Source organism: Schistocerca gregaria, chromosome 2, assembly GCF_023897955.1.
Source record: "Schistocerca gregaria isolate iqSchGreg1 chromosome 2, iqSchGreg1.2, whole genome shotgun sequence".
NCBI classification, from domain to species: Eukaryota; Metazoa; Arthropoda; class Insecta; order Orthoptera; family Acrididae; genus Schistocerca; species Schistocerca gregaria.
Window position 1 is genome coordinate 657,914,219 of NC_064921.1, and position 14,837 is coordinate 657,929,055.

Sequence of the window (14,837 nt, forward strand, 5' to 3'; positions counted from 1 at the left end):
GGGAAATTGTTTGGCGAACTTTAACCTGAGAAATTTTCTCATCTACAAGTTGTATAAAATCTGTTTCGTGAATGTCCTAGAATCTAGTTTCCGTGTTTACTACTACTGTGTCAATTATTTCTAATGTTAGTCTTCTTTCTTTCTGAATACTTGCTTCTGTTAAGTTAAAATTAATTTCAGATACTACTACTTAATTTTTAAGACTCTTAGCTTCCACTATGCGTTTCAGAATAATATCCTCACACCTTAGTCTTTCAGCAGCCTTAATGCAGTTTTCAATTTGAAGCTTACAGCGTGTTATGCCCAGAGTTTTACATTGCAAGATGCGGAACCAAATATTAGTATTCAGAAAAATCTGAAGCAGCACAAGAAACGTTTGATCATCCACCATACTTAAGGCAGTTGTATCAAATTGCTTTATGTAAATAATTATCATCCCATTCTTCATTGTATATCACATCATTAACTGATGCTTTCAGGTATGAATAGTGAAGAATAACGGTTTGTACAGTGCATGAATGAAAATTCCACGTCGTTTCACAAGGCCTCTGTAGTTCCCTTTCCCTCAGAAGTTGACTTCTTATACAGGAAGGGCTGAAAATGTGTGAAATCCTGGTAGATTTGCCACAAAAATTTTCAGTTGCGTAATTCTTTAATAAGCATAAATCAGGGCTAGATTCAACTGACGTGCATGGCAGTGGATAAAGAGAGCCTGAGGATATGCTTATTTCACAATAGAATGAACACTGTAATTTTTCCCTGGCATTGCACTGCAGACGCCGAATGTTTACGATACCAATTTGTTTTTATCAATATTCCACCTGCTTAGCACTTGCAACAAAACTGTGGCTATGCCTTTTGCACACTAGTCTCTGGATATGTCTTAAAACCCTACGAATCTCTCTTATAATCCTCCTGATTCCTTGTTTGAAAAATGAAAAATTACACTGATTTGACTTCGAGTTGTTTCGTCGGCTTGTACTGAAATAAATGGACTATTATTAGCGTCACTTGAAATTTGTTGATGAATAACAGTCGTAATACAAGCTATCAATTCATTCTGTGTGTCAGAGAAAGTGTCTAAATACTCCATCGGATGCTAAATGATTTTTTAAAGTATGGTTCTTCTTCTGCCAATATATCCAAAAATGCTAAATAATTTTCTTTGTTTACTGACATCTCAAATTCGTCATGAACTCGAACTCTTGCCGTGCTAACATGCAGATAGGCTAAATAAGTCTCTTCATTACATTTCTGTGTCAATCAACCTTTCCGTTCTGTTTCAAAGCTTCCAGGTGAGTTTGCCCCTGAAAAATCATGGTTAATTCTTACTATACATAGTTGGTTGTATTTAACAGCTGTAGTGGTATGTGAAATGGAAAATTCTTGTATTTTAGTTTTCTAAAGGAAATTTTGAAGACTCTCGTTGCCTACTCCCCGCTTACAGCATTCAAAACCGTCATTACCCATTCCTAATAGTACACAGTAAACACAAAACAGTTTTTTCGTACAACGCTGTCAATTAATCACCGTTCTGAATTGTTCTATTGTGTTTGGAAATGTCTTACAAATTTTCCAAAATATTTCGTTCTTTCACCAGGAGTTTATCTCCCAAAGAAATACGAGAGAAAACCGTGGGGTTTTCAATCAAAAAATTCAGTCGAGCTTTTGATGAAATAAACGCGTCCATGGCAGTTAGTGGTAGTCAGCAATCCATTTCGCTATAAGATGATTTAATTACACAGTTTTCCTTTCGATAACGCAATCACAAGACGAATTGACACCTCACACGTGACAGGGCACACCGGAATATGCTTCACTTATCATTTAATCGCTATCACTACTTACTACATTTTAAATACAAAATTTTTCTTGCATGTTTCACCATAAGTACGTCTAGCACTGTTGATATGAAAACATACAGACACGCTACTGAACTACCAACGTTTAAAATAAGTAGGTCTACTATACATTAATCTGAAGAACAATGAAAATACATAAGCTATTTCCTATCATCCTGCAACAACATCCAGAGACGCATTCAAATTTATTTTCTATGAATAATCGATTACTTCTTGCTCTTTGTGTTTTAAATAAACACTTAAATTAAGACTTAATGGTTTCACATTCTAGCCGGGTTGCTGTTGGCGTGCTAGACGACGCGAAGTACGGCTATATGTTAGGAAACTGCTGAATAACTTTTCACTTTACTTATGCGTGTATCCACCTGCTGGAGAGAAGTAGAAAGAAATCAAACTCCAGCTTTTAAAAACCGTATCCACGCCATAGAAACCCCAGTTCGCCACATGAAAGAAAAGAGGCTTACAGACCATGCTGGTAACAAGCACGGGATTCCGAGCTGCTATTGGTCGAAAAGCAAGAGGTGTGATGCATTACACTGGGGGGTGCATATACCAACTTCAAACGTAAAATATTTGAAAAAATTTGTCAGAGTACGTGATTACGTCGGATTAAATCCAGTTTTGACCCAATATTTTGGATTTTTTTGGGTAGACTCAGCCTTAGAGCCCTAATAGACGCTTCGCCACTGGGTTTTTTAAACTAAAATACAACAGAAAAAGAAAAGATATAACTAAACAATGCTTAGAACAATGTGTAAGCTATTAGGATTATGGTATGATAATTTAGGACAAGAAACTGAAATTGAAACAGTAAATGCGAAGGGATCAAAAGAAATGTGTCACACGAAATAACATGTGCCTTAACAGCACTTAAGAACATAAAAGCGACAGGAAGAGATTGTGCAACTGATGAATTGTTAAACTAAGGAAGAATGGCGCTACATCAATGACTGTCGGCTTTTAAACGAATTTTGGAAGAACAGGAATATGCCCAAAGATTTAAAGTTTGCTAGAGTAATTTCAAATAAAAAAAATGGAGATAAAAGCCTATCTAGCAACTACGGAGGAATAATGTTTGATGTACTCGGCATAAAAGGTATGCTATGATTTTAAACACAAGACTTGAAAACATAACGGAAGAAAATAGTGCATGAGGAAGAAGTAGGTTTTAGGAAAGGACACTCTACGATAGATGCAGTTTTTATTTTACAGTTAATAATACAAGAACGCAGAGAATATAATGAAGAAACACACATTGCTTTTAACGACATTAGGAGCATTTTTGACAGTGCCAATAAACGAATTATGAAGATAATGACAAACCGCAGGTATCCGAAACGTCTAATAAATGCAATAAAACGTTTATATCTGAAGACAGTCACTATAAATCTCAACGGAAAAATGAAACATCAACAAAGAAGTACGTCAAGGTAAGCTGTAACTCCCCAAATTTGTTCAACATTTCGGTACGTGGAATAACGCTTAACTGAGAAACATAATTTGTAAAAGATATATATCTAGACAGGAAAATCTTAAATAACCTACTGTATGTTGACGACGCAGTGAGGCTAGCAGATACAAGGACCGTCAGAAAGGAATTTACTTCCTGAAACAAATAAATGCAAAATTTGACTTGGAGATCTCTACAAAAAAAACATAAGGAGAGATAACACAGTAGAACCAAAACAGTGAGAGATATGAATATTTCAGAACAAGTAAACCAATGCATTTACCTGGGATGTAATGCGACATGTGGGTACAGCAAAGTTACACGCAAGAAACAGAGTAAATTCTGGCGGGTATGTGTAAATATTAGCAGTAACCTTAAAAACAAAACGAGGAAAGATACTAAAATTAAGTTCTACAAAACTGTGTCAGCCACCAAACTGTTCATGGAAGCGAGACCTGGGTGATTACTAAAAAACTAGAAGGCCGTCTTCATGCACAAGACATGAAATTCCTGAGAAGTGTTAAAGGTTGCACAATAGAACACAGCCAAAATACTAGAAAATAACTACAAATTATAGTTACACGATAAAATTCTAGATTACGGAATAAACTGAAACGAATACAGAGAAAGAATGAAGAGTGACAGATTGCACATAAAGGCTAGAAACTGTGTGTCAAAAAGGGAACGGTAGTCGAGGAAGATCCCAGCAAAGATGGCTACTGTATCAGACAATTTAACTAATACCTGAAGAGAAGAGCAAGACTTGTCCGTCTTCTCCTTCTACAGCTGACATACTAGCGGGCACTCGGAATCTCAGAAGCAACTGTTCTTCTCACACGTCAAACAGTGGAAAGCCATTTGGTGCTGATTGCGCACGGGCGAGGTTGCCACAGCTTTCACCGTACGGTGAAGCGTGAGATGACGTCTGCATTAGGAGGAAGTTCCGTGACGATGTTGGCCTGCCATAGCCAAACGGTCGGTCAGTCTGGTTATGTGATCTGTGTATCACTGTGTTTGCATTAACTACATCATTCCACTACAATTGTCAACATCTTCAAAAGTGTAGCAGCCTTTTTTGTGGTCGTAGATATCCTTCTCATATAAACTGCTTACTCAAACTTTTAATCCGTTAGCAAACAATACGCACACTGTCAAGTTTAGTCTTTGGGGTTATCCATTGGTGAACTATAGTGTTACCAGTCTTCATGATTACGTGAATGAAGTTAGAAAGTTCTTATTATGTTTTAAACAAACATAAAAAATGCTATATCGTAGGAAATAATGCCATCTGTATAGAATTTAATACTTTGATATAGAAAAATTTTAGTCGTAAACTGGTGTTTTTAAGACAGTGTTACCCACAGAACGTAATATTACCTTCTCTCCGTCGCTTCTCCCTGTAACCACCGCTCACTGAAGAAAACTGCAATACAGCAAAAAAAATAAAAAAAAATAAAATAAAATAAAATAAAATAAAATAAAATTAAAAAAAATAAAAAAACTAAAAAAATAAAATTCCCACAATCCGCTTGCAGCTGGTACCTGTGAACCAGATAGTCGAGATGTTGGTTCCCGGATAATGACGTTATTTGCTGTCTCTATTATATTCTAAGTATTTCTTTTTGCCGCCATCTTGGCCAGCCGCACATATAAGTTAGTTTCTGAGCTTTGGCCTCTATAATTTTATTTCTTTTTAACTGATATTTTAAATGTTTTTTAATATTTACTACTTTTTGTCAATAGTTTAACTTTCGCTTGTAAGAAACGCATTAAGACGGCCGGTAGTTGTTAGCGACTTGCATCGATAATGACAATGTGAGGTACTAATGAGTGAGAAGCCCAGTGAAACTGTCCAGTTTGTTCGTCTAGAGAACGTAATAACCGACTAGAGCTTAGTCCATAACATTGTTTTGTATGACTTGATCTGACTTTCAGGTCTACAGTTTTTCCCTCGTATGCGTGATATTCGACCGTAGATTCATTTGTAATGGAAAAGAAGAAACACGAAACGAAACACATTTATGAAAACATGCTGTATTTTCTCCTGGGGGTTCGTAATCTGTTGGCAATATCAGGCCATTATAAGAGCTTTGCAGGATTTGAGATCAAATAAGGCAGAAGGGATAGATAACATTCCAGCAGAATTTCTAAAACCACAGGGGGAAGTGGCAACAAAACGACTATTCATGTTGGCATATAGAACCTATGAATCTAGCGACATACCATCTGACTTTCGGAAAAATTTCATCCATACAATTATGAAGACTGCAAGAGCTGACAAGGGCGAGAATCATCGCACGATTAGCCGAACAGCTCACGCATCCAAGTTGCTGACAAGAATTATATACATAGAAATGGAAAAGAAAACTGAGGATGTGTTAAATGACGAACAGTTTGGCTTTAGGAAAGGTAAAGGCACCAGAGAGGCAATTCTGAAGTTGTGGTTGATAATGGAAGTAAGACTAAAGAAAAATCAAAACAAGCTCATAGGATTTGTCGACTTTGAAAAACCGTTCGACAATGTAAAATGGTGCAAGATGTTCGAAATTCTGAGAAAAATAGGGATAAGCTATGGGGAGAGGCGGATAATATGTACAAAAGCCAAGACATAATAATCTAGCAAGAACGAAATGCTCGGATTAAGGAGGCTGTTAAAGACAGGGACATAGTCTTTCACCCCTACTGTTCAATCTGTATATCTAAGAAGCAATGATGGAAATAAAAGATTCAGGAATGGAATTAAAATTCAAGATGAAAGGATATCAATGATACGATTCGCTGATGACATTGCTATCTTCTGTGAAAGTAAAGAAGAATTACAGGATCCGCTGACTGGAACGAACAGTCTAATGAGTACAGAATATGAATTGAGAGTAAATCGAAGAAAGACGAAAGAAATGACAAGCAACAGAGATGAGAACAGCGAGAAACTTAACATCAGGTTGATGGTCACGAAGTAGATGAAGTTAAGGAATTCTGCTACATAGGCAACAAAATAACCAATGACGGACGGAGCAAGGAGGATATCGAAAGCAGGCTCAAACTGTCAAAAAGGGCACTCCTGGCCCAGTGAAGTCTACTAGTATCAAACATAGGCCTTAGTTAGAAGCATAAATTCTGAAAAAGTGCGTTTGGAGTACAACATTGTATGGTAGGAAAACAGAAACAGAAAAGAATCTAAGCATATGTGATGTGGTGCTACAGACAAATGTCGAAAATTAGGTAGACTGGTAACGTATGGAATGAGGAGGTTCTGCGTGGAATCGGAGAGAGATGGAATATGTGCAAAAACACTGACAAGAAGGGAGAGGATGATAGGACATATGTTAAGACATCAGGTAATAGCTCCCATGCACTAGAGGGAACTGTAGAGGGCAAAAGCTGTAGAAGAAGACAGAGACTGGAATACATCCAGCAAATAACTGAGGACGTAGGTTGCAACTGCTACTCTGAGATAAAGAGGTTGGCAGAGCAATGGAATTGGTGGCGGGCCGCATTAAACTGATGACTCAAGACGGGTGACTCAAGAAAAAAACATAAGACTGGAATTCAGAACTTTTTTATCATCAAAGTAAGCTAATGAAGCCTTGGGGTAGCTTCATTACTGAGTGAAGAATTTTTTCTTCATTCTTTTAAATTTTATAAATCCTCACTCCGTAACTGCGTTACAACGAGCAGTGCGCTGACACACACTGAGGTGACGCGTGAGGATACATTTTCATAATGCGTCCACAAGCTTACCATCCTTCGTTATTCACTGAAAAATTTTGTAAGAAAAATAACAGCGTAGCCGCTCTTGCTGGGAAACGAACATATCTTGCATCAACAACTGCGAGGAAACCACATAAAGCAATTCATATGTTTCTGTAATTCAACTTACCTTCAACCCATTGTTCATGAACGAAATACGATTCGCTGAAATAGGCATTGCTTCTATCTTGTTAAAAGACGGAGAAGAGTTTGAGGCGGTTGTGTGGAAACTTCGGCTGGTATACGACTATATTTGTAGATTGCGCAACAATTGTTACAAATATTGGTAATGCGCGAAAACTTCATTCTGAGCATGCCTATCTACCGACGCGTGTTGAGCAAAAAGACTCGACAACCGAGTTGGACATGTAATGCGTCGTTGGCATTTTTCATTGCTCGGGTCGAGAGCGGTGCATCTCTTAAAGGATAGCAGCTTACAAAGCAAAGCGCCGACATTAACTCGCAGCGTTTATTTGTGTATTCGTCTCTATTATACGGTTATCCCTCAGTCTGAAGAAAGGCACTGAGCGTTGACGGAGGTAGACCAAGGCCGTAACACGAACCTCTTCTTCTGCCGATGACATAGCCATTCACAAAATTCATGCTACGTAAATTATTGACGAAAAGTCAGTAACCCTTTCTTGTTGTATTTGATTTCAGTGAGGTATGACAACATACCAGGTTTAGTCTGTGAAACCTGGCAGCCAGCGATAAAACTACAAGGTGATACACGTCGATGAACCAAAATCCGTACTCTAGCTTCCATTACCAATTTCGACCCAGTTATTGTCATTCAGCATAACAAGAACAGAAGCATATCCCATTATGAAATGTGCCGATGACGGGCTCAAACTGTTAGTTGGACCGGAAGCGAAATCCGAGTTCAAGAGTTGGCTAAAATGGTTCAAATGGCTCTGAGCACTATGGGACTTAACATCTGTGATCATCAGTCCCCTAGAACTTAGAACTACTTAAACGTAACTAACCTAAGGACATCACACACATCCATGCCCGAGGCAGGATTTGAACCTGCGACCGTAGCGGTCACGCGGTTCCAGACTGAAGCGCCTAGAACCGCACGGCCACACCAGTTCCAGAGTTCCTGTCTTCCTTTATCCGTTAGACGAGTTGTGAGCCGAAACTGGATAGCTCAGATATTAGCGATAGTGACCTCGTATAGGTCTGGTACGCGGCCAGGGAGCTTCACAGCAGCGCACGTTCCATTATGGAACGAAGGCTTCATTACAGAAATAAGTCATTGTTACTTGGACGAAGAATAAAAAGTTCGTTGAAAATTATAATTATTGTGCAGAAATATCGGACACTGTGGTTCTTCCGACACAGTTTCACTGTGGTAACATGTGAATCCCCACTCATCAAAATAAACAGTGAGCCAGTCTGATCCTGACTCCGATTTCTGCTGTAGACACCAATTTTGGAACTACGTTGTGCCGTTCTCAACAGGCCACTCGTCGGTTCTAGAACACTTTAGTACAACATTTCTGTTCTTAGATTGCAGTTGTGTATGACCGAAATTGTTTCAGTTTTTCCAAAGATGAGTTTTAATGTTGATAATGATGCGTTTTTCTATATCTGATAAGACAAATTGAGTTCATATGATAGCACATCTCATAAGCACGTATTATACGTTACGAAGCCACTGACAATGAGTACAGAAACTATTTTCGGATGAAAATCACCACATGAAAACTAATTATTCATGGCGGTACATTAAAGCATGTCTCATCTTCTCATCAAAGAGTCAATACTCAACATTACACAATGACATAGTCATGTAACCCTTTGTGCATCACCTGAAGAAAACCAGTTTATGGAATGAACAAGTATTTCAAAATAGTGGCTAGGTCCAGTTTCCCCTATTTATATTGAAAAAACAGTTCTTAATTATCCGTAATGGGTATGCTTAATACAGTATATAGCACGTATTTAGTTTGCAAGAACTTCCGGTATCTATAAACTGGTCATCGATTTGAGTTTCGCTCTATACAATCCTCTGAAAACGTGAACGAACAGCGCGATTTCTCCCTGAAGTAACAGTGGCACAGGAGGTAGCAACGTTGATTACTTCTATGTCAGGAAAGGAAACGCAGTGGCTCTACTTCGTGTGATTTGGTTGGGAAAGTGTTGCTTTTCCCCGTTGCAAGACATATATTCTCAGATGCATTCTCTCTGAATAATCCTTAAATTTGAGTGATTAATGGCTTCAAGTCCAGCAATCGATTTCATCTTCTGAAAAAAAACTATTTACTGCATTAGTCCGATTCTAGCAGACGCAGCAAGTCCTATATGCACAATCATACGAATACACTCAAGAGATTTCAATGAGGAGACCATAAATATCCTGCAGCCGCTACGTGATACCTGTAAGCGACGATAGCATAAGATCAGTAGGAGAGTGTGGAAGCCACAAGGCTTTTCGACGGCTAATGTACGCTACAGAGGCTGTACTCACGTTCCAATACTGACTGCAGGCGTCTCGTCACCTTCGTCGGATAGAATTCCTCGACGCTGAGCCGCTCTGGCGCACTGAGTTTTTCCCCGCCGTTTCGAAAGCGCTATCTCGCTACCTTTATCTCGTACTACGTACGTTTGGACTGTGGTCAGAGAGCTTCCTCTGCGTGTCACAGAACTGGCGTTATTGGGAATTCGCAGTAGTGAACATTTTTCTTTAAGCAGCCGAACCTCTTCGCAATGTTCTTACTCATGCTATTTCTGTTTAGTAGACTGGTCACCTGTAGCGTTAGTCGTCAACACCAAATTAATTTTTCCGTCTTGTCGGATTCCAGCGTTCGAGATCCGAAAAGCCGTATTTGGCAATTTTCGTAATACACTTTGCGAACTAAGAATATGCCATATGTGGATACATTGACCTCGTAGGGTCCCATCGATAGATCATTTTTAATTTCTTTTTAATTTGACAGAGTTAAAATTTGTAAACTCGACGTTGAGATACCGTGTGATCAAAAAGTCAGTATAAATTTGAAAACTGAATAAATCACGGAATATTGTAGATAGAGAGGTACAAATTGACATGCTTGGAATGACATGGGGTTTTATTAGAACCAAAGAAAAAAATACAAAAGTTCACAAAATGTCCGACAGATGGCTTTTCATCTGATCAGAATAGCAATAATTAGAATAACAAAGTAAGACAAAGCAAAGATGATATTGTTGGCAGGAAATGCTCAATATGTCCACCATCATTCCCCAACAATAGCTGCAGTCAAGGAATAATGTTGTGAACAGCACTGTAAAGCATGCCCGGAGTTATGGTGAGGCATTGGCGTCGGATGTTGTCTTTCAGCATCCCTAGAGATGGATCACGATACACGTGCGACTTCAGGTAACCCCAAACCCTATAATCGCACGGACTGAGGTCTGGGACCTGGGAGGCCAAGCATGACGAAAGTCGCTGCTGAACACACGATCATCACCAAACGAAGCGCACTAGAGATCTTTCACGCGTCTATCAATTTTTTTTGTTCTAACAAAACCCTATGTCATTCCAAGCATGTGTGTCAATTTCTACCTCTCTATCTATATTATTGCGTGGTTTATTAAGTTTTCAAATTTATACTGACTTTTTGATCGCCCGGTATATCTTCAGTCTGTGGTTTTTTGTAGTTCGACTCAAACTGTATTGTCCTTTAATCTCGTACACCAAGAATCCTGCTCTGTCTCTTACATGACAATCATAAAATACCTCCAGGAATCGCTTGCAATATGTAGAACAAGTATTCTGTTCAAGCGGAGCGCAACGATGTTCCTTCTTATTGTTTTTCTTTCAGCTGTCCAAACCTTTTTCAGAGGAGCTACGCTTATCCAGGTGTTTTATGATGTGATAGATGTGACAGATGGCACTCGCATAATATGTTACAGATTGTATGTCTACAGTTGACTGAAAATTAATGCTAACAGAAACAGCCACAATTATGTTTGGTGATATCAGACAATAAGAGGTTCCAATTTTACATCCCTAATCCCTCTTTCACATTTCAATCCCCTCCCACTCCACATCCTCCACCACTGTGTCACCCTCACTCTCTTTCGAAGGTTTCACGTTTTGCTTATTTCTCTTACTCTAACCTTGTTGACGACTTATGTAATTGACCTAATACGTAAAAAAAAAAAATTAAAACCACTTATCTAACATACCTTTCAAATTCTCGCTAAACAACGAAAACACTTTGTTATATGTTGGCAAATATTATAATGTAATTCCTTGGCAAAAAAGGGCTCTTTTCTATAAAGGAAGGTGTCTGTTATAAGAACGTAGGGATTCATTTTATGTATTGTACTTCGAGCGCGAGCATTCATTTTTTTGCTGTTACTTCCAACAGACTTGGTTATTCTCAGTACTCGTAGGGATTGTCAATATTTGAAATAGGAGAATACTAGTATTTTGTTCTACATGCATCTGTTGACATTGTACTGTTCACTGCGCTTTTCCGATTGAGAACATATGAGCTAAATGGAGAGAGAGCGTTCACTACATGTTAAACAAAACAGTGTCAACTGTCTCTGATGACGTGCTGTGTTATGTACTGTATTACTCTTAATGTTTGTTCTAAGTTATTAAAGTTCAGCGAAGTACCTCTACATAGTTTCAAATTGTAATTAATCTGCTGCCTCATTAAAATTTCAGCACCCCAGTACAATGTCAGTCGGTTATGCAGAACAGCAGCAGCAGCGAAACAACTCTTAGTATATGTGGTCCTTGGAAACGGTACAGGCACGGCAGGTGAAATGAGAGAGAAGCATACCCTGCCGACACTGCATCTTAATGGTCGCCGTCGGCTACTGCGACCGAGCAGTTCTTAAATTCAAAGCCTATTACCTACTGGCCTCATGAGAATCGCCAGGGATGCCATTAAACTACTGCAGTAAGAAAGTAGTTTACTCTTTACACTTTCAATGAGCAGAATACAATTCATCAAACACGCACAGTCGATAAAGGGGAAACATTTGGTTATCCTCCTTTCACAACCTCCCGCAGTGGAAAAATGTGCAGTATACGAGACCCGGTCCAGAAGACACAGGGTGAATGAAGACTTTTCCGTTCATTTAAAGAAGACCTCAGATGACAAGGAGTCACCAAGTGTCTGCCACCTGTATATACTTTACATACATTAAACATATGTTTCTGCGTGGCCTGGTATTGGCGATTACTGAAGGGAAATTGCTAGTTTAGTTTCTAATTCAGGGGTAGTCAAACTTTTTTACCTATCACCCACTTTTTTACATTAGGTAACAGTTAATCGTTCTAACCGTCCATCGGTTCCACTGTTATGGTGACTTATACAATAAGGTAGACGCTATAATTTACAAAGTATGTAAAGCAGAGTTACATCAAGTTTAAGGACGTAATTATTTAATATATACTTTATGTCAAAATTTTATGAAAACCAAATGAAAATATTTTTAAAACCTCTGCTTTATTATGATTCCAACCTTGGATCACAATGTTAATTTGAAATCAGGTTATTTATTTTGGTTGGTAATGACTATCCTCAGACGAAGAAAATTTAGGCGTGTAGAGGTAGCGCAATTTCAAAACACACCTAACTATGCGAATGTAAAGCACAAAACAACTATAAACAACTGTATAATATGTCCATAACTAAGTAAAAACGTGTTACGTTACACATCTCACGCTATTACATGTGGTGGTGTATTCAGAAGCGTTAGCCATTTCGACATCGTCAAACAAATAAAATTAGATTGTGTAAAGAGCACCACTGAAGCCAACCTACTTCACATGAAGAGAGAATAAGTTACACGGCCGTGCAGCGGCAGGCAAACGTGCCCCCATCCGATCCGTCTTGTAAAGTCATGAGATGATCAAAACCAATTGTAAAGTGCGAACTTCCAGCATGCTCGAGAAACTGTTAGTCAGCAACTTGTGTTAATCAGTAGAAAGAAAAACCAGTCCAAAGTTGCTAATTTTAGTTTTTTTATTCGCTCGATGACTAGCTTTGGGCCGAGACCCATTTTGACATCATCGCCAATGATGTCAATGCCATGTCAAAAACGTGCACATACAGATTCTACTATTTGTAAAACGAATTTGACCAGATATCTCTATGGTGCGAAAAATGGCAATTGACTCTAAATAACGAAAAGTGAGTGCCGATAGGTATCCACTGAATGTCGGTTGCGCGATATGTCACACGAATCTAAACGCTGGGATTCAACTATTCGTAAATAATTCCAGATTACAATTACAAATATTCTGCAAACAATCTAACAGCTCAGACTGTTCGCTAAATATACTAAAGAGATCAGGAACTGCAGAGCCTTTTAAAACTTCCTTGGGGAACTCCAGATATTACATATGTTTCAGTCGTTGCCTTTCTGTCAATTACAACGAAATGTGACCTTTCTGACAGGAAATCACAAATCCATACGCACAGCTGACACGATACTCCATAGGCAAGCAATTTGATAAGAACTCGCTTCTGATGAACGATGTTAAAAGCCCTCTGGATATCTAAAAATAAGGAATCGGTTTAACATCCCCTGTGTTAGTGATAGGAAGGGATTTTCGTTTGTAACAGAGCATTGTATAGCAGTGAATGATGGAAGGTGGGAAAAGGGGAACAGAAGAGAATCGAAACGTTTGAGATGAGGTACTACAGTACAATGTTGAAAATAAGGTGGACTGATAAAGAATCGCTGAAGAAAGGGACGTTTTTTGGCAAGGAAAAAGGACAGGATGATAGGACACACGTGACGGCATCTGTGATTAACCTCTGTGGTACTAATGTGAACTGAAGACGGTAAAAAGCGCAGGAGAAGACAAACATTGGAATGCAGTCAGCAAATAATTTAGGACATATCTGTGAAAGTGTACACGGAAATGAAGTGATTGGAGCAGGAGACGAATTTGTGGAGGGAGGCACCAAACCAATCATGACACAAAAAAATATTCTAAATCTTCACAACTGTGCAGCTACAGTTAGCTATCTCACACTGATTCTCACGGAATTACTTTCTCATGCAATCTCTCAAATCTATCTTTTTCTCTCTCTCTCTGTTTCTGTCTCTCTCTCTCTCTCTCTCTCTCTCTCTCTCTCTCTCTCTCTCTTTCTCTCTCTCTCTCTCTGTGTGTGTGTGTGTGTGTGTGTGTGTGTGTGTGTGTGTGTGTGTGTGAGAGAGAGAGAGAGAGAGAGAGAGAGAGAGAGAGAGAGAGAGAGAGAGAGAGGTGCGATTTGCGATTTCAAAATTATTGTACCGGATCGTTTTGTTGAGTTTTTGACATTGAACTGCAAGCAATATGTAAGCAGGAAGTGGAGCTGCAGTCTCTTAAAATTTACGTCCACAGAATAGCAAGTGGGACTGCCCTGTCTTCCGAAACTCTGTTACAGTTAACAGATTCCATAATATCTCATCCAAAGGCTAAATACACTGCCTGAAAAAAAACTGAAGCATGCAGAAGGTCAGGAGAGACGAGAATCAAACTTCCGTTCTTGAGAGTGTACCTGATATTATATCATTCATTACAACTTAAAGTCAAAATTACAAATAACTTGGCATATGAGCCCAATATTATCAGTATGACATCGCACCCTTTGTGGCCTGGATGCAAGCAATGGTTCGGTAGGTAAAGCTGTCAAAAAGTTATTGAATCCTCTCCTGAGGCAAGCCACCCACAACTATGGTAACTGGTGTTTCATATGCTGGGTATTGGCACATGAAAGAAGTTGACGTCCGAGCAGGTTACACTCATACTCTATAGGGGACAGAACTGTTGA

The 14,837-nt window shown here is 38.8% G+C and overlaps 1 protein-coding gene across 1 annotated transcript in view; it reads right to left on the reverse strand.

Moving 5' to 3' along the window:
• The window catches only part of LOC126334702 (macrophage mannose receptor 1-like), a 71,542-nt gene extending 61,989 nt beyond the window's left edge, over positions 1 to 9,553 (reverse strand). The window contains exon 1 of the mRNA XM_049997207.1: positions 9,536 to 9,553. The gene's annotated coding sequence lies outside the window, so the exon portion shown is untranslated. The remainder of the gene's footprint in view (positions 1 to 9,535) is intronic.
• Positions 9,554 to 14,837: the final 5,284 nt, after the last annotated feature.